This window comes from Sceloporus undulatus, chromosome 4 (assembly GCF_019175285.1).
Source record: "Sceloporus undulatus isolate JIND9_A2432 ecotype Alabama chromosome 4, SceUnd_v1.1, whole genome shotgun sequence".
NCBI lineage: Eukaryota > Metazoa > Chordata > Lepidosauria > Squamata > Phrynosomatidae > Sceloporus > Sceloporus undulatus.
Window position 1 is genome coordinate 61,700,213 of NC_056525.1, and position 21,311 is coordinate 61,721,523.

Here is a 21,311-nt window from a genome sequence, read left to right on the forward strand (position 1 = left end):
GTGATGAAGATATTGCTGTAGGAACATTTATATAAGTGTCTGGTAAGTTCCAGGGTCCCTTTCACACTACACAATTATAGTGCTAGGATCCCTTTACAATATTCTATAGAAGCCTGAGAGCTTCAGTTTAAGGAGGGGTATTTAGAATTCTCTGTCAGAGAACTCTAGTACTTCACTAAGCTACAGACCCCATAACCATAGGATTCAGCCATGACCATTAAAGTAGAATCATAAGTCTATAATTGTGTAATGTGAAAGGACTCCTGATTGTTATTGCAGGGCATGATATTTAGAATTATCTGTCAGAGGATTTGAGTGCCTTACCACACCACAAACCCCAAATTCCACATGGCAGTTAAAGTGGAAACATAGTGCTCTAACTGTGCAATGTGAAAGAGCTTGTTGTTTCTTGTTCCATTATCACTGAATAATTATTTTATGCCCATCTGCACAAATCCCCACAGAGAGAGAGAGAGAGAGAGAGAGAGAGAGAGCACAAAATATTCTGACTGTGGCTGAAAGAAGTAAGGTGTGGTGTGTTGGGTGTACCACAGAGATGTTGGCATATTGCATTGGAGGAAAGCTTGGCTCCCTCTGACATATTTCAGCTCAACCGACTCAAGACATTTCTTGACATCTAAGTAATGGACTATTTTCATAAAGAGATTCTGTGCCTTCATTATTTATTTTTGTGTATTTGCTCGCATCTGTCTCACCTGAATCATAGAACTCTTTGCTCTCTGCTGCTTCCAGTCAAAGTCATGGCATTTGGGGCAGTTCAGAGGGAATAAAATGGACAAGGGAGCATTGAAGTCAGCAAGGGCATTGTAAAGCAAGCATCTTGTGAGAGGACAAGAAAAACTAATGAGCACCTCAGAGATCAATTTCCTTAACATCTTTTCTGCAGGCCAGTGGTCCAGTGATATAGTGAATTGATGGCTCACAGGACGAAAGCACCAGGACTTTTGATTACCCCCTGCCCAGGTTCACTATTCCCCTGAGTTCACCTGCAGTTCTGCAAACAGCTAGGTACTTTTAGAGCTGTGCTTGTTGTTGTGGTAAATATTTTTGGGTAGTTTGAAGAGGCTCGTTGATTTTACAAAAAAAAAAAACACCTGCTTCTGATGGAGAAGACAACTGCTATAGCTGGTTTTGTTGATATGGACTGATATAGGATCAATGTTGATATGATTTTCTTTAGTGCCATCACTAGGTGGACTCCTAACAAGAACATCTGCACTTCAAAATTTAACCACTACATTGCTACTATAATTGTCTATTTTCTTCTCTTAGGATCACCACTTTTTCCTTCTAACTCCTCTCTCTTTGTTCCTCTGTATTTTAGTAAAGAAGGTGAGGAAATGAAAAGTACTCAAAACAATGCTCTTGCAAGAACAAAGGAATTCAGATGTTAAACTATGGTTCATCCTAGAGGAGAACAAAACAAACACGTGCATTTAATCTAGGGCTTTCCTTAGGGGTAGATTTATTTTAAAAAAAAACCCTGCCAATCTGTTTTAAATTAAGTTAGAACATTATTGTTGCGATGATGTAACTTGTGAGTATGTAATTTGTTTCTGTTTTTATGTAGTTGAGCTAAACCAAAAGGAGCACTACCTTTTCATTGTAAGTCCTCCCTCTTTGTTTCTCTGTATTTTAGCACAGAAGATGAAGAAATTAAATAGTGCTTAAAACAATGCTCTTGCAAGAGAGAAGGAATTCAGATGCCAAACTATGGTTCAACCTGGATGTGAACAAACAATTGAGTACAAACATGTGCTTTAATTCCAGGGCTTTCCTTAGAGGCAGAAGTCATAAAAGCTGCCAGTCTGTTTCAAATTAGGTTAGAAGTTAATTGTTGCTGATGATGTAACTTGTGAATATGTCATTTGTTTCTATTTTTATATAGTTAAGTTTTCAACAATCTAATTCACATTTGTCTACTAGTTTAAGATAGAAATAACATATTGTGAGTTAAGTTCACAAATTATAAAGGCCAAAAGACAAAAATAAAGATGAGAAGACTGTAGATAAACTATCTATACCTATATTTACATACACAGATGTGAGTATGTATACACACACAAAATAGTCATCCAAATAAGATCCAGGAAAACATATCAACACCATCTGTGATATAAGCACACCTGGCACTGTAACTACAGTATTTATTCACAATTAAAAACACTGAGGGCCCAACACACAAGTCTCTCTTGCTTTTGTCAAAGTTTAGTAATACCTATTATCCAAATAGGTGTACCAGTTCAGGATTGTCCCAAAACCCCGAGAGCTATGAGCCAAAACCTGACCAAGGGATGGCCACTGGTGATTTTTTTTAAGCAATAGCAATAGCAGCTTCATTTATATACTGCTTCATACCACCTAAGCAGTCTCTAAGCTGTTAACAACTGTAAGCTAATTACCCCCAACTAGCTGGGTACATTAAGTGTTGTGCATTGAGTACCAACTACAGTGGCTCACAGCTTGTCATCCAATCCTACAGAGAGTAAGAGAGACAGGGAGGAAGGGAGGCAGGACTTATGTTTCTGTTTAGAAATTAAAACAGAAATCTTAGCTAAAGTAAGGGATTTGACAGACCGCCCCGTTTTTACTCCTGAGGGACGCTGCAGCAACCAAACCGCGCAGCCTCCCTCCGCACCAAAAAGAACCCACTAAAAGCAGGTTCTTTTTGGTGCGTGCAGCAGACACCATGAGTGCGCCATTGGCGCTCTGTCACACTTGGATGATGCAAACACAGCGGTGCGATGTGCAGATGCTGTACCATGCTTGCATCATCATGGCAGCACCACATTCCCGAGCCCTAAAATCGGCCCCAGACTGCCGCTTTCAGGCAGTCTGTACCAGGCCTAAGAGAGCCATTTGAGCATTGCACTACAGATCTGTAGACCAGAGTTAGAATTTCTGTTCAGTCATGGAAACCCCCTGGGAATCTTGGGCAAGTCACACACTCTGATCCTCAGAGAGAGGTAAAAGCAAAACCCCTCTGTACAAATCTTAGGGTTGCCATAAGTTAATAATAACTTGTACACACAACAACAACAATTTAGCCTACTCCCACATCAAAGGTAAAATCTGGTAAAAAGGTAAAAAAAAGTCTGGCCTACTCCCACATCAAAGGTAGAATGAGGAGATTATTTGTTCTCACCTACTTAACAATAAGGAACATTCAATATAGCTCATTTGCTTTTAGTCAGAAGGTAGATTAAAGCGCAGAGCAGAGGATGAGCCCTGGCACCATAATGACTGGGAAGGAAGGAAGAAACTAGCAATGTAAATATACATATCACTCTGGAAAGTCTTTGAAAGTTGAATCAACAAATCAGTTAAATTTTGGAAATTATAGCGGATTACAGCAGCAAGGTTGCTATAGAGCTCAGGACTTGGTGATGACACATGAAAACGAGACTCAGGGCCAAGTCTGGAAACCCTATAGCTAAGGGATTTGAACAAAGTGGAGCTGCCATTGACTAGAAAACAGATCTCTATCTCTAAATTAGCCAATTTAAAGGGAAGTACTACCATTCCTTTTCCACAGTAGAATCATAGTTAAAATAAAAACCTGGCAAAAGGCACTTGCCCTCAGAAGAACTCATGCTCTTTGTTTGATAGCATGGACCAAGTTGGTAAGATCTGGGGCTAAAGAAGCATACTTTGTAGCATGCCTACTCAAAAATGTCTGACTGTTTAGTTGAAAAGGATTGTTGCATGGACCCAACCCTTCACAACATTACAGAAAACAAAATAATTATTTTTCTTCCCATACATAAAACAATCTGGCAGGCACATTCATAACAGTAGATAGGAGATAAAACACCTTGCACTCTTAAAAGTCAATGTTTTTGTAGGCAGAGATGCTTTCAGTTTGAACAGCATACTTGTCTTCTAGAAGGAGACAGGATATTATTCAACCCAACAGCGTTGATGAGACTAAGACAGAAGTTTTGCTTTCATTTTATAGGAAGAGATTTTCTCACGATCATGAGGGGATGCAGACAGTCTCATGGGAATAGTGTAAGTTCAATAGGAACTATCATGTTTTACATGTCTACTTTTGGTCTCTTTGATAAGAGCATCTTACAGATCCCAAAAGAGAAAAGAGCAGAGAGAGAAAAGGTGAGCCAGAAGAAACTTTGTCTTCCTGCCAAACAAGACACTTAAACAAATATACTGATGTGCAAAGGAGGTAGTATGATTGCTGCAAAAAAATAAAACCAAAAGTAATTTGGTGTGATGAGAACAGGAAAGAGGGATACTTAAGAACAGAGCTTTTATCCACAGGTTCATCATAAAAGGAGAGAGATCTGGACTCCCCTGCCCCTCTGTAATTTGAGTTTTATTGAGTTTTTGTAGAATGTGATGGTCAGTTTCTTTTCCTATGAAGAGTGAGAACACCTTGAAAAGGTTAGTCTTTGGACTACAGCTTCTGGGCACGCACGCACGCGCACACACACACACACACACACACACACACCAAGCCACACCAAGCCACACCAAGCCAGCACAACCAGTGGGGAATTCTGACAATTGCAGTCCCAAAAGTAATCTTTCCAGGTACTTGGAGTGAGTTGCCAGCCAAACTATATTTGGGCAGGTCTACCTGCAAAGCTGGGCTAAGACATTTTGCTGTTTGCAACAGACAAGATAGCAGTGTCATCGGGATATAGCCCAATAAAGTTTCTTCTGACTGGTAGCAGATTTCTTGGGTTTCATACAGGAGTGTTCTCCCAGCCACAGCTGGAGATGCTGGCAAATGAACCCAGAATCGTCTATGCATAGCATGTGCTCTGACACTGATCTAAAATCTTTCCAATATCCAGCATTCACTCACCCTCTAAACTGCAAATCCAGGCCCCTCTTTGGAAATATCCACATACTGTAACATAGAGATGCTGCTGATGCTGCTTGTATATAGTTCAGAAAAGTTGCTCTTTTTGCACTACATCTCCTAGATTTCTCCATTCAACATTACTAATGACTAGAGGAATCTGAAACTTGTTCATTTCTATGCTTTTGGCTATTATTTGGCTAGTGCTCCTAGTGTATAAGGATTGCTGTGTCTCACTTATTCAGCACAGATTCAAGATTCTTGCCCATTTATCTTTCACCATTTATCTCTCTGCTTAATACTTATTTTGCTTTCCATTGTTTATATGAGTCATAATCCTCCAGTGTATGACAAAAACATTCAAATTCTGGAAGGACACACACACACACACACACACACACACACACACGCAGGCAGGCAGGCAGACAACAACAATCACAAAACAAACATGCTAGGAAGCCAAAGTAAAGCCTCCAAATTCCATGTGCTTGTCTAGTATTTATAATCCCCAGTTCATAACCATTAGAGATTTCAGTGAATGGTTTTTCAAGCTACTTCTTGTCAGGAGAATTAGTATCTTATCATGCTTCCCATCTCTTGATAGCATTAATATAATCTCCATAGGGTGTATCTGGAATCTATGGCAATAATAAGGTTTTTATCCTTGTTATAAAAGTCTGACAAAGGCTCTTTATCTACTTTTGTCAAAAGATTTTGAAAGGTGGAAAAACACTGCTGAGGACCACCTTTTCTCATGGCCTCTGGAAGGAGAGAAAAGTCAAGCAGGAGAGCATTGTTTGCACTAGGCTGGAACCATCACACCATTAATTGATCCAAATTATTTTGGGGTGTGTCAAGGAACAGGGTTTGACTGCCACAGTCTTTTTCTGCAAGAAAGACTCATGTGTATTCATACAGATGGGGTATGTCCTGTGCCAAAAGCATCTGGAATCAACTGGCTAGCTAATTCCTGTGATATTGCAACACAGAGGGATTTTTCAATTTTTTAAAATGCTTAATCTTGTGTTCTTTTTCATTCCTTAAGGCTCATGCAAAGTCTCCATCTGTCTCAGTCTACACACACACAGACAATGAAAATAATAATACAAACATCATTTGGCACATGTACAATTTCCAGACAGGGTGTATCATTAAGGTGAAAAGCTGTCATTTGTATTTTCCTTATTCAGTTTCACTGTATAAAATGAGAAGATTTGACAATTCAAAACAAGGACACCGTCGGTCTCTCCGGGCACAATACTGCATGTATTTCTAGGTGGGAATTTTCTGCTTTGCTGACATGGAGTTGTTGCAGACATAACCTGTGAGTTCAGAAAATGTGACTATGAGCCATCCTTTCACACACACTGTTCAGTGCAAAAGGTACATTATAGGTATTGTGAGGTTGCTAGAGCCTGTGAAATTTGAATCAACTTATATTTTAGGCATCTGGAATGCTAAAGCAGTTTTCCTAAATCCTGGACTTGTAAATATTACTTTTTTGGATTACATGTCCCAGAACCTCCTATCCAACTTGGTCACAAAAGGTAAGGCTACATCAGCTTTTTCTAACTTGGTATACCTACAGATGTCATGGACTATGATTCTCCGATTCTCCGATTCTCGTTATTCCCAGTCAATAGAACCAGCTCAGAATCATAGAAATTGTAGTCCAATGCATCTGTAGGAGATCACTGGGCAGGTAAGGCTGGACTGAAAACAAAACTGGCTAATGTGCCCTGGGAGATGCAGACTGGACTCTGAGCAGCTACAATAAATAGCTATAATAAATCACAATGAACATTCATATAGCTTTGATCAAGTGTAAAATGTCTGATCTCAGTAGTCCTCACAACAGCCTGACAAGGATAATCAGTGCTCATGACTGAGGAAATACTGACTTCTTTGTAACCAAGAAGAGCTTTGAAACATGGGTATTCTGAGCCAGAGTTCAGAATCCAACATTAGCCGGTTTAGTATGTCATTTATTTTTAACAAATGTGCCATCCCTGCATGTGTCTTATTCTTGCCATTGACTTGAATTTCAAAATTACTCGGTCCCAGTATTTGTGTTGTTCTCTGTCAGTCACAAAGAGCAAGTAAGTATTTCCAAAGCACTTACAGCCCAGCTACTATATAGCTACTTTATTTGAACTATTTGTAATTCTACTCTGCTGGTTGAACTCTCCCTTTTCCTCCAGTGGTGAGTGCCTGAACAACTTTTTCTCACAAAATTGCTTATGTGCTCCTCATATTTCATTCCCAACTATTCTTGCTCCTTTTTGTTTTATTAGTGGACACAAATTTTCCCAACCTCCTCTTCTGTATATTTAATCTCTTTCCAAATCACATGAGTTGGGTTTTGTTCCAGTGGGAAGGTCAATGCAAAATATGCACATGCTGCTGGAGAGCAATTCTTCTCCTGGTGGGCACATGATTTTCTAAGACCACCAAGAAGAGAGTTACTTCTGATTGAAAGGGGGTGTTGCAAAGAATGCAGTGCAGTTGAAATGAATGTAATGGACAAATGTCAGATAATATCGGACTGGTTGCTCAGGTCATAAGGGAAACTTGGACCTTCAGTGGGAACACATCTCAGTCACACATACTGTATAACCAACCTATTTATCCAGGGGAAGCTTGTACTGTACAGATGTATATTCTTAAAACAGAGCTTATAAATATTATTTTGGACTACAGCTCCCTAATGGCAAGCTGGTTGGGGAATTCTAGGAGTTGTAGTTCAAAAATGTTATATTTTCAAACTCTGACTTAAAGTACATGTGCTTTGAACACATGAGCTTTTTAGTCAGTTCTTTCTCAGTTCTACAAGAACAGAAAAAATAGGACAGAATAAGTACCTGAAACAACTTTCACCAAAGGAAGGGCTAATCCTATCAAATATTAGTATCTGTGTTTAAGATTCCAGGTATATTCTCTAAGAAGCTTTGAATTCAGTCTATTTATGTCTGAAATCAAACTACATAGAGGCATGTATACTCATGTATAAATCTAGAAATTTTAGACAAAACATTGGCCCCCAAAAACATTCTGCTTTAATTCGTATATAAAAAAGAACCATCCTCTGTGAAAGGCAAGAATATAATTTGTCTTGGGAGCATTAAACCCACTCTACTCTCTCATCCATCCCATCTTTAGTGTGAACAAAATCAGTTATGCCTGATGAAATTTTGTAAGTTTTTTGGCATCATTTCCCTTTGCTTCATCTTTTAAATCCTTTATTTCATGCCCCTAAATTTTACTCTTGACTTATTCATGGGTCATATCAAAATCCCTAATTTTGCCCCCTAAATCTGCCTTTGACTTTTACATGGAGTTGACTTATAGCCGAGTATATACGGTATATCTGCTAACCTGGCAGTAAACCGCATGGAACTCAAATAGTCAGTGTATTTGCTTTATGCAACTTTGCTTTATTCAAGCTTTAATTGGAGAGTTGATAATGAAACAAGAAAAGGTTCAAAGGCATGCATGTATATATTTGTTGTTGTTGTTGTTGTTGTTGTTGTTGTTGTTGTGTGCTTTCAAATTGTTTCTGACTTATGATAACCCTAAAGTAAACTTGTCATAGAGCTTTCTTGGCACAATTGTTCAGAAGTTTGCCATTGCCTTCCCTGAGGCTGAGAGTATGTGACTTGCCCAAGGTCACCCAGTGGATTTCATGGCCGAGTGGGGAATTGAACCCTGGTCTCCAGAGTTGAAGTCCAACACCCAAACCACTATGCCACGTGTGTGTGTGTGTGTGTTATTTGGAATTAAAAATGATCCAAATCAGTAAGACCGGTTTCCAAATAAATATGTTGATATTCATTTATAACAATAACTATACATAGTGTAAGCCCTGCTGAGTTCAATGACAGTTATGCTTAGGTTATGTGCATAGAATTGAAACACAAATATTCTCCCCTGTAGGTGTTATAAAACATTAGGATATTGAAAGTGGGGTTGTAGTTTCTGTATGTATGGATGTTTGAATTTTTTTTCCTTCTGGAATATCAGTTAGTTGCACTCCAGTGCACTCCTTTGTTATATCTTTAAGTTCTCCACCTCCCAGAAATGAAAAGAATTTGAATCCCTTCCCACTGAGAGGAAATAAACATCACAAGATCTTCTCAGATGTAACTGAATCTTCATCATTAATTATTCAGGAATGTTGAAACTCTTTCTTATCCTGTTTTACAACTGTAAAATGCTTTGCAATCCTGATATGAATTAGCAAACACATGCTTCACATACACTGCAAGTACAATAAACAGATGCTGCTCAGATTTTCTTAATTATAAACTCATATCCTTGGAATCTGTCTCATCCCCCACTCCTCCAAAGTTCTGACTTTGGAATCAATATTACTTATGGTAAACCAAAAAAAATCTTATATGCTCACCTTGCTTTTTCATGGGTAGACACCATGTGCATGAGAGATGTATGTGGGTGTGTGCAACACATGGAGGGGGTTCCCTAAATTCTGCTGCCATGGAAACGATTTCAGCATTTAAAACACTACTGTCACATGCAACTGTTCATCCCCTTGTTTACTTGACATAACTCTTGTGACTGAGTGAAATAAAAGCAACTTTTGAAGAAACACTCCTGAAATATTTGATGAATGACAGGGAAAAAGGCAGACACTGAACAGCCCCAGCTCACAATGGGCTAAGGAAAAGGTGATTCCTAGTCTGTGTTAGGTGAGGCCATCCCCAAACAGGACACCTGTCCAGAGCTTACCTGTCGCCACCTGACCTTCCTCCTCCTCCTCCCTGTCTGTGTTTTAACTTCCAGGGCTCTTCCTCCCTTTCTTCCTCTTCTTTGTCTTCTTCTTCCTCTTCTTCTTTACTCCAGTCCGGTTTAGATACAAATGAGCAGCCTCCAAGCCGTATGTGTTTTCTCTGGTTCTGTTCTGCAGAGATTCTCTGAGAGAGGGTTGGTGGGTGGGAGTGGGAGAAGGAGGAGAAAGTCACAACAATAACGTCTTTCTCTGGCAGCCAAACTCTTCAGGATTTAATCCACACACATGTCCTTCTGCCTGCCTGCTGAAAGACTCATGTGTAATAACGTTTCCTTCTGCTGGGGCAAGAGAGCTCCCCTCCAGAGTTATTAAACAAATTACACTTTTAAAAAAAAAAACTCCTGGAACTTTCACTCCCTATAAGTATGATGTCTTCTCCTAACTGTACAGTAAATCAGTGTGTGTAAGCTTTTCAAGCACCGTGAAGAAAATGTAAGCCTGCCTGAATGGGCAATAAATGGGATCCTTATGTTTTACAATGAATAGCAGTAGTGCATATATGCCATATCTTTTCTAAATATAGTGATTTTATTCTCTTGATCTCTCTTTGTTGCTATTATTCGAATTGACAAATGTTGGGTTTGCCTACTTGACTGTTAAAAGCCCCTCCTTCTGCTTCAGGGGATTTTGTGAGCTTAAAGGGTCAAAGGTTTCCCTGGGAGCTGGCTTAGTGATAGATAGGAGACAAAAGGCCCAGTGGCCCAGGGCAGGGGTGGATCTGCTCTGCCTGTCAGATCTACTTTGGCCTTTTTGACTAGAACCCCAATATCCATAGCCAGGTGCAAAAGACATACACACCTAGAATTTTAAAAGATGATGTCTGAGCATGTTACCAAACTAAGGATCTTATCCCACGTGGCTTTTAAACTGCAATTAATGTTGGGGGGAAATGCCTTTAGTGGTACTTATTACACAATGTCACCTCTGACCCTTCACTGCTGCTCATCCAAAGTGTGGTTAGAGCACACCTTTTCAGTGATGGAGAAAACCATCAATAAGTTCCTAATTGCCCTGCTGTGCCATTAGTCTTCAGGTGTGATAAGTTCATCCTGCAGCAGTTCCAAGATTGGGCAGTCATGTGGTGTCATGACTCGCTATTTCCAAACAAGCCAATTTTCTTTCTTTTTCTTCTTGGTTTTTTTTCTTCCATCTTTGTTTCACTAAATTATGTTGCCATAACTCTGAAATTGCATTTCAAATAAAAATAAAAATAATAACACCCCAAAGTCATGCTAGATATGGAATAGGTCAGGGAGGCAGGATTAAGAGTAGTGTGGAAAAGAATGTAAGGGACTGTCAATGGCAAAAACAACCCCCATTGTGCTAGGGAAGGGATGTGTAATAAGGAAAGCTCCCAAACTGGTTAGTATCCATTTTCTTTTACTAAAATGGCAAGAATGAGGCTTTAAGAATTTATTAAGTACCGTGGACCCTTGTTATATGCTGGGGTTTGGTTCCAAGATCTCCCATGTATAACAAAATCAGTGTATGCTCAAGTCCCATTAAAAATAATGACATAGCAAAAAGGTGTCCCTTATAAAAAAAATCAAGGTTTGATATTTGAAATTTATCCTTTTTTTGAACATTTTCAAACTGTGTATGCTTGAATCCGTGTATAAAAAAAATCCATGTATAAGAAGGGCTGACTGTATAAGAAGTGAGGTGAGTTCCCAGTCTTTTCACACAATAATCCACTCCTGGTTACCCCATGATTTCTCCAATTGAACAGCCTATTGTTGTTGTGTGTCTTCCAGTTGTTTCTGACAAGATCCAGAGCCCTCCGTTCCCATGTCTGCATGGGTGTCCTGCTGAGCCACTTGGAGTGTCTGCTGCCTACATGCTCTGAGGTCAGAATGAGGCACCCAGTGACAAACTGTGTGCTTCATTCTGTTCACAATCCATACATTTAGAGAACCCTGGTGGTGCAGTTGTTAAATGCCTGTACTGCAGCCACACATGCATGAACCACTAGGTTGTAGTTTGATACCAGCCAGAGGCCCTCCAGAGCAATTCAGCCTGGCATCCTTCTGAGGTCACTAAAATGAGTACCTAGCTTATTGGGGGCAATTAGCTTACACATTGTAAACTGCTTAGGGAGTGCTTAAGTGCACTGATAAGCAGTATAGAAATGTACTTGCTATTGCTACATTTAGGGGATACATAGGGACCATGAAATCCCCCCAATCCCCACTTACTGGTCAGAAGCTGCTGAGATCAAAGGGGGTCTGACTGATGTTGTCACCCAGCCATCCCTGTGTGAGTGTACTCTACTGTGAATGAAGACTGTGATAAGAACCCTGTTTCTACCTGTCACAACAGGGGTCACTGTTACTAATTAATAATTCACTTCCCAAGTGACAAGGGAATAGACCCCTGTCAGTCGCAATGGCTGCTGACCTGTAACTGGTGATTGTGGGAGTTGGGTCAGGATTCATTGTGTAGCTACAGTCATCCTTCCATTTTCACAGACTTTGAGTCTGTGGTCTCAGTCCTTCATGAACCGGCAAGTGGGGACAATTAAAATGGAACGTGTGTGCAGAGCCACGCACAGTAGCACACAGCCATTCAAGCCAATAGGGCTTGATTATTTGCAGATTTCCATTTTTCCAGGGTGGTGGTGGTCTGGAACAGATCCCCTGTGAAAATGGAGGGATGACTGTACAAACTATTGTGGTTACAAAGCAATATAGGGCATCGTGCTTCCTTGGATTCTTCATAGGGAGAAAGGCAGGAAATAAATCAAATAAATAAAAACAAACACTGTAGAAAATTCTGGCCACTATCTTTCAGTCTGCCCTACAGGACAGTTTGTTGCGATGACAAAAATGTGGATGGAAGAAATATGTATTTCATCTTGATATCCTTAGTGGGAAAGCAAGATAACAAAAGATAACAAAATTAAAGAAATAAATGAACAAGTAGAATGCACTACTCTTATCTCTTTATGCCTACCAAAGTAAATTTTATTTCTAGAATGGTCAATTCCATGCATTTTGTTAATGTGCAGTTCTCCAATCAGAATCTGAACAAGATTAGAATGCACAGTTAAACTCACATTGCATCCTTCAACTTTTTTCTTCATCCAAAAGTAATGCATGCATACTTCCTGCACATGCACCTTAGGCTTTCTTGTCCATTCTTGTCCATTGGCATCTTAGTTGCTCATAGAACTCTCCCAAGCTTTTAAAAAGTTGTTTTTGACTGGGAATTTTGACACTATCTGCTAAGAAAACTTTTGAAAGTGAAATTCCAGTTTCGGGTGGGGAGATGCTACTTTTTTACACCTCAGCAACTTTTCCCTTTTGAAAACTCTAATGGATCAGATGCCTGGCTTTCGATCATGAGTATGTTGCATCATTTAAACATCTATCTACCTTAAAAAAAAAAAAGGATCCACTCTGGAAACTTATATGACTCTTGCTGCTGTTTAGCAAATTCCAGGGTAAGTTGCAAAACTTTTTTTTAATAATTAATAAAACAAAAAAGCAAATAGGTGAGGGGCTGCTTAGCTCTCTCTTTCCTGCCACTTGTCACTAAAAATTACCCTACTCCCAGCTGCTTTCCAATCCAAAGGAAAAGATAATCAATCATATATTTTCCCCAGAAGGAGACTTCTATAAAGTCAGAAGAAAAGTGATATAGAACCATTGATGGCCCACAGTCTGAGTATCAGGGAAGTGTCTCTTTTGAGTGTGGTGGGATGAGGTCATACCTGCTGCTTGGACTGTGGACCATCAGTGCACAGACTCCTTTGTTCTATCTGAAAGGGTCCTAAAATCTACATCTGTTCTAGTACCCCATACATGGTTGATCTAAATAGGGAAGCCATAGTAGCTGTAGAAATTTCTAATCCCAGTCATACTGCTATTATTGTCTGGAGGTAAGAGGGATGGCGCCCTGGTGGTGCAGTGGTTAAATGCCAGTATTGCAGCCACTCACTCACAAACCACAAGGTTGTGAGTTCAATCCCAGCCAGGGACTCAGGGTTGACTCAGCCTTGCATCCTTCTGAGGTCGCTAAAATGAGTACCCAGCTTGATGAGGGCAATTAGATTACAATTATAAACCACTTAGACACTGCTTAGTGTGGCATAAAGTGGTATATAAATGAAGCGGCTATATAAACGAAGCTAGTGTTTGTGGGAATGTCTGAAACAGTGTCAAGGACAAACTTTGGTTGTTGCCCTGTGCAAACAAGTGGAAATATAAGACCTTATTTTCCGAGACAAAACTTTTAATTGATCTGAATATATACAGTCGTCCCTTTCCCCCCCCCCCCCCCAACATAAGGGGAAAATGTGGATGTTCAAGCCCCATTCAAGTGAATGGGGCTCATGCGCGCCATTGTCTTTTCTGGTGCTTGGCAATGCAACTTCTGGTGCAGCTTCCAGCATATGCTGGAAGCCACATAAGGCTCACCCGCGTATGATGCAAGAGCACTGTAAATCTCAAGAGAATCAAAATGTAATTAGGGCAAATGTATCAAAGTGCTTATTGCTTCCCTGTCCATGATCATGTCCAGAGGAAAAGTAAAGTGAAACAATGGCCTAAAATAGATTTGAAAAGGTATTAACAAGCTGGAATGTGTCCAGAGAAGGGTGACTGAGATAATAAACAGTCTGGAAACCATTCTTCTTATAATGAATTACTTAAAGAGCTGGAGGAGACTGAGAGGTAACATAATCTTTAAATATCTGAAGGGGTGCCATGTAGAAGATGTAGCAAGCTTGTTTTCTGCTGATCCAGAGACTAGAACATGAACGAAAGATTTCAATTTACAAGAAAAGAGGTTTCATCTGAGAAATAGGAAGAGCATTTTTACTATAAGAGCTGTTTGCCTGTGGAATAGATTGCCTTGGAAGGTGGCAGACACCATCTTTGGAGGTTTTTAAATAAAATTTGGATGGCCATCTTGTAGGAGTGCTTTAGTTGTATATTCTTACATGGCAAGGGGTTGGACTAGCTGGCCTTGGTGGTATCTTCAGATTCTAAGATTGTATGATTCTATGAACTTTATTAGTTATTACTAAGTAAGTTGTGTTACAGTAAGCACTGAGGCCCACATCAGTTACCAAAATGGTCTTCTTGACATGACACAGTTATAATTCTGATACCACTTTTGTTGCCATTGCTTCACCTTATACAATCCTAGGATAGGTAGTTCTATAAATTATTTAGAATTCTTTGGCAAAGGCCCAGTACAGACCTTCGGTTTGCTGTGGCCTGGGGCCAATTCTAGGGTTCTAGAGCATGCAGCATCCACACGCTCTGGAACCCTAGAACATATGGGTGGTGCCATCTTTATGCAGTGCCATCCATATGGGGCACATGTGCATGATGCAAGCACAGTGCCACGTCCACACTTCCAGGCACAGCACTCACGTCATAGATGTGTCACAGTGCACACTAATGATGGCATCCTCACGCACCAAGAAGAACCTGGTTTTTCCAGGTTCTTTTTGGTCTGAAGGGACGCTGCGTGGTTTGACTGCTGCAGTGTTCCTCCGGAGAATAACTGGGTGCCTCCAGCCCACCCGTTTGAGGTGGTCTGGAGAGCCCCAAAGAATTCTGTTGCCACACAAAATGATAGATTCCAGGATTTCATAGAATGGAGCCATAGAAGCTAAAGTGGTATCAAAGTGCTATAATTGAGATATAGATGTCCCTGATGTGGCCCCTTAATTTAGAAATTATTTCAATAGGATTTATTTAGAATTAATAGTAGTGATGAGGGGAAATAATTACTCTAACTGAAATTAGTCTCTTCCATGACTTCACCCCATTCTACTAGCCCAACTTTCAGTAACCAGAAACTGTTAAGTACATTGCTTGCAAAGCACTTAAAGTGACTGCTTTCCCCCACTTAATTACAATGAATCTTTATTGCCATGTCTTGAATTACAAATCTTGGAGCATGTCCCAAGGAGATTACATATTTTTAGATACCATTGCTTTCAGTGTGAGATCAGAGTACCATTTAAAAGGCAAGAAACTCTGGTAACAACTGCAGCTGTGATGTACAGGGACAGTCTCTGTGTTGACTGGAAGACATCCATTTTGCACACACAGAGCAGTCCACTGCCAGAGATGAATCATATTCTGGACTGTGGACACAGCCTGCACTAGAACGAACAGTCGCTGGGACACTCTGAACTTAGAGGAAAGTATGTATTGGCCCTTTTGCCATTTGTACACAGTTCAGCATATTTCATGATAGGGTTCATAAACAGAAAGGGATGAGAAGCAAGTCTAAAGACAGCGAAGCTGGAGGGCTGGTATCACTTATTCCCTTCTGCTCATACACAGTGGTTCTTTTCTTCAGCTTTCTCATAGTAGGTGTATTTATAGTGCAAACTTCTTAACTAAACTGGGGGAACATGGTCTGACTGGTAGTGCAGAGCAGCAGCTGGCTCCCCGTAAGAAGTGATTGCTGGGTTAATCAGCTTGCTCTCTCCTTTCTTGTATGCATAATTTTCAAACTTAGCTGCTCCCCTCCCCTAATGAGCTTTCTGAGACATTCCTGTGGGATTGTCCTTGCAGCTTTATATAACTTATAGCCCATTGACTTTGATGATTTTCCCAAAGTATTGGCATGATCTCCTTCTCTCTGCTTCATTCCCCCTCCTCCTCTTTGGGCCAGATTTCCTTACTAGGCATGTGGCTAGAGAGGCAGTCTGCTGTAGATAGTTCTCCTTCTGAGCTTATGGCAGTTGATACACTATTAGAGAAATAAATTGACCCATGTAAAGTCCAGCTAAAAAGACATAATAACTTTAAAAAACTGAAATAAGTGATCGTGCGGTTTATGATTAAAAGCAAAAATCTGTAGAATTCTTCATCAGGCTAAATGGTAGCAAAAGGGAGAGGGAAACTCAAAAAGTACCAGAGTCTTAACACACATACACACGCACACCAGGTTCTAATTTTTTTTAAAATATTTTTGATCTTTTATTTTTTAAAATATTTATTTTTTATTCTTTATTATTAAACTTTTAAACTTTTACACTAAACAAAAAAACATTAAACACATTAAAAATAATTTCCAATTTATACCTACTACAAACATGTAACACTATATGTCATAATTACTTCCCCTAATGTAAATAAACATAACCTTATCACCAAATTATTTATAACCTCTATAACCACTATAAATACCAACTAAATTTTATACTTAAATGAATTTACAAAACTGTGGCCCAATTTAAATGGGCCTTTGTGCTGCCCCCGTCACATGCTAGGGGTTGGCCAAGGACATAGCGTCCATACCAGCCTCACCCCTAGCACGTGACGGGGGCGTCAAAATGGCGGCGCCCTGTACACACAAGCACCGCCATTTTGACATGATGGATGAGTAGCATCCGCATGTCCCGGCGCCTTTGTGACACCGCAAGTGTGCCATTGGTGCCTTGCAGCGTCACAAAGGTGCCACAAGAAGAACCCGCTTTTTGCGGGTTCTTTTTGCTCCATGACAGAGCCGCGCGGTTTGTCCGCTGCGGCTCTCTCGCGGAGCAAACCAGGGAGGCGGCAGACTGCCCTTTTTGGGCGGCCTGTAGCCTGCCTATAATAACTATACAGCTGCTCAATCCTTGTACTAAAGTAGCTCAATTTTCACTCTTCAAACCCTATTTCCTCTCTGGTTTTTCCAGAAACTCAAAAAGGAAACAGCAAGAAGACACCCTCACAGCAAAGATGCCTTGGCTAAACAAGTCCCCATAGCCCCGGGAGGGCATCCCTTCTCACTCACTGGTTCTCTGGCTTTCTGGCTCCCTCCCTTCTGTCCCGCCTGCCTCCTTTTGCCAGAGCAAAAAAACTGTTGTGCAAAATGACAGCCTTTGGCAGTGCCGGTATGTGTAGAACTGGAGGTGAAGGGAGATGGCAAGAGGCAGGTGGGTAGGCTAGCTGGCTGGCTGCTGTAACCAGCAGTGGTGGGAGAACCAGCAGTAGCAGCAGTTCTTGGGCAGAGAGAGCCATACTCTGGATATCTATGGTGAGAGAGTTATTAAGTGTGTGTGTGTGTTTGTATATGTGCACTTACGTGTATGCATCTGCCTTTCAGACCCTCTCCCCCACATGCATCTAAGCAGTGCATAGGGTGGAGAAATGAAAAGCAAGCTTGATCCCTGATGGTGCAGTCATTAAATGCTGGTACTGCAGCCACAGTTTGATCCCAGGGCTCCAAGGTTGACTCAGTTTTCCATCCTTTTATAGCTTGGTCAAATAAGTACCCAGCTTGTTGAGGGCGATTGGCTTACAGATGGTAAACCACTTAGAGAGTGCTGAGTACACTATTAAGTGATATAGAACTTTAAATGCTATTGCTTCCTATCTCATGTGCACACACGTGCATGCCCAGCAAGAGTATGTACATTTATTTATTTCTCTGTTCTCTCTAAATGTGAAGATCCTTGATGAGCTAATTCAAATAAATATTTAATGCACTTTAAGCTTTTAAATCTTGAGTTAAGTCTTGATGGCCCATGGCAACAAAATATATTTAAAAAGGGTCCATGGTAAAGAAAAGATTAAGAACTGCTAAGCTAGAGCATGTAGCTCTGAACCTCCGTCCATGTGATGTGAGAATGTCAAATGCCAAATAAGCGAAAAGGAAATTAGATTATGCATGCACATATTGTCCATATGACAACATGGTGGTCTTCACCTTCTTTTCATATCTTCCTTGATGTGAAAGATCTTCAGATGTCTCCATCATGCATACAGCATTTCCATTTTGCAGCTGCAACCTGGCACCCAATCTAGAATGGCCATTTTGTTTGTTACTTCAGTCCCATGGTCCTATCTTGCCTCCCACCCGCACCATCTGAGAATTGTTTGTTTGTTTATTTGTCTTCAGTTATCTTGCCTTGAACTGACATTCTGAATGCAAGTGATTCTAAAATATTATTTTGTTGCAGTCTATTGGCTGTGCATGCACTGTGCACTTTAGTCTAGAAAAAGATCTGTCTCCAGTTACAAGACACAGTACTACCCTTTCCAACCAGACACACGATGTTATTCCAGTATAAACAGTACATTTCCACGATTTAGATATGTAACTATAACTCAATGTTGACTTTTGGAACAATATGTATTTAGCTTGTACCTAGTTCTTAGTATTCTCAGTATTCTCTAAATTTGGTTGCTGGGTGTAGCAACCAATATTATTATTTTTATTATTATTACTACTACTGTTACCTGCTTCTCCCTATGGATAGAGGCAGGAAACAACTACAGATTAATATACAACATATAACATTAGTTAAAACACACACCATCAGTTAAAATATACAGCATCAATTTAAAAGAACAAGCAAGACAAATACGTATTAAAACAACCAATTAAACAATCAATTAAAACAATCCATATTTAAAATAAAGTGAAAAAACCTACAAAATGTAATCTATGATGTTATTGTGAGTTCATGATTGTATATGAATAACCATCATCTCCACATGGGTGTATGATCAAGACAGAAACCTAAGACAATTGATTCAGAAACACAGGCAACGCATGAACTTAACATAATACGTTTTGGGCAGAATATTATTAGTGATGTATGTACACATTACACATGTAATTCTTTTGTTTTGGACAAAAAATTGATGTGTGTCACATCAACTAATTTTTTTTCTCCACATTTGACATTATAGGATTTTCTTTAGGACAAGTGTGGAATTCTCTAGTTCTACTGCGCTCAGCACCAGGCAAGAAAAAAAAAAGGGCTAGGTGCAAATCTCCAGCCCAGTTAGTAGAGGAGCAGCTTGCTACAGTTTGCAAGGTTTCATTGACTTCTTGCTGCAACTTGCAAAGACACTTCAGGGAGTTAATTATTTTACTGAGTCAGCTTCCTTCTTCCCTTCCAGTCATTGTGCTGTTTGAGCTCACCCTCCACTCTGCTCTGCATTCACATTCTGGCTGAAAGCAAGTAAACTAAGGGTTAAAACAGATGTTCAAAACAAGCACGATTCCGGACAGCTTTTTTTTTGGAGGGGGGGGGGGGAATTAATACACATCTTGAAGCCAGCCAGAAAGGGAGAAAAGCTGGACTAAAGGGGAATTGGGTTTTTCTACTACTTCATGGAAAGTGCACAGCTTTGCATGTACGTATAAATGCGCTGACACTGACACTAGGGTGGCTCTAAAGCAGTGCTTCTCAATTATTTTCTGTCATTCCCCCCCTAGGAAGAAGAAAACATTTCACACCCCTCGTGCGACTGTAAATAGTATCATTTGTCTATAAAATTGTTATAAGTACACCTCTGCATAACACTGTATCCTGAGCCTCACGCCCCCCTTTACGGAGCCTCGCGCCCCCCCTGGGGGGCCCGCCCCACTATTTGAGAAGTACTGCTCTAAAGGGATGTTCTTTCCAAACCCTAACACTAATAGTGCATATAAATGCCCTGTTGCAGGAGTGCATTTAAAAGGGCAAACCTGTTGTACCCAATGGTGAGTGTGGCAATGCCTAAAAGAGAAACCATGACATCTTTCATGGAGATAACTACAACATACACAAAACAGACAAAGAGAGGGCATGGAGTAAAGGGCAGGTGAAAGGGGGCATGATTGTACTTTGCCGGCATCTGCATGGGCACACTTCTGCTCCGATGCCCTGTCCTGGTGAAGTGCTGCACATGTGAATGTGTTCAGGTTCACATGAATGGCCATCCAATGGGCAGGGATACTTTTGGTGTTGGGAACAGTAAAAAAAAAAGTACCCAACACGTTGTAATTATGACATATACACTCCAGCAGCCTTGGGAGCATGCAGTGCAGTTGGTGGGATTTCAATGTGGCTTCGGAAAAGGCAGCCTCAAGCTGCTTTTTCCTGCCCGTCTGCTTCACCCCAAACACACTGCAGAAATAATCCAGTCTGAGACCACTTTATCTGCCCTGACTCAATGCTAGGGAATTCTGGGAACTGCAGTTTTTGGGAGACATTTAGCCTTCTCTGTCAGAGAGCTCTGGTGCCACAATAAACAACAGTTCCCAGAATCCCCTAGCACTGAAAGAGAGCAGTTAAAGCAGTCCCAACATGGATTATTTCTGCAGTGTGTTTTGGACATAGATTAACTATTCCTTGTCCTGGCTGCCTAAAATAGTTAGAAAGAATAATTCCTTTATTTCACTTTGATGTGGCAGTATTCCCTTTACCTAAAGTGCCTGTCTTAATTTCTAATTAGGAAAATATGAGTGTGTATGAGTACATTTGAATGACAAGTTGTGAGCAATTGTGGTTGGTACTTAATGCATAATGCTTAATGACATTTCCAGGGGTCTTCCCCAGATCTCAGATTTTGGAAACCTCTGGGCCTGGGATGATCCTGAACTGGTAAACCTTATTTCCTGTTATCTGTTTGTCTATGATTGTGCAGCCTCTACCACTGAAAGGCATCAGTTGACTTGATATGATGCTTCTTGAGGTATAGCCATATTGAAGCATTCAGTAATTGTATCTAGGGGAAAAACGGAGAAATACTGTGATGCATTCCTCCCCAATCTGCATCCTTGCCATGTTCCATTTATCAGAAAGGCCTTAAGGCAAAATGTTACAGACATGGCAGCCATCCCTGTTCCCCTCCACAGAAAAAAAATACTGGGTACCTCAATAAAGCTTATGTCACACCTGATATAAAAACTCTAAAATATATATTTTTA

At 40.4% G+C, this 21,311-nt stretch overlaps 1 protein-coding gene across 2 annotated transcripts in view; it reads right to left on the bottom strand.

Annotated features, from left to right (window-relative positions):
• Positions 1 to 9,848, bottom strand: part of LOC121929978 (proline and arginine rich end leucine rich repeat protein) — a 42,565-nt gene extending 32,717 nt beyond the window's left edge. For both annotated transcript variants that reach the window (XM_042466070.1, XM_042466069.1), the window contains exon 1: positions 9,593 to 9,848. The gene's annotated coding sequence lies outside the window, so the exon portion shown is untranslated. The remainder of the gene's footprint in view (positions 1 to 9,592) is intronic.
• Between the last annotated feature and the right edge of the window lie 11,463 nt (positions 9,849 to 21,311).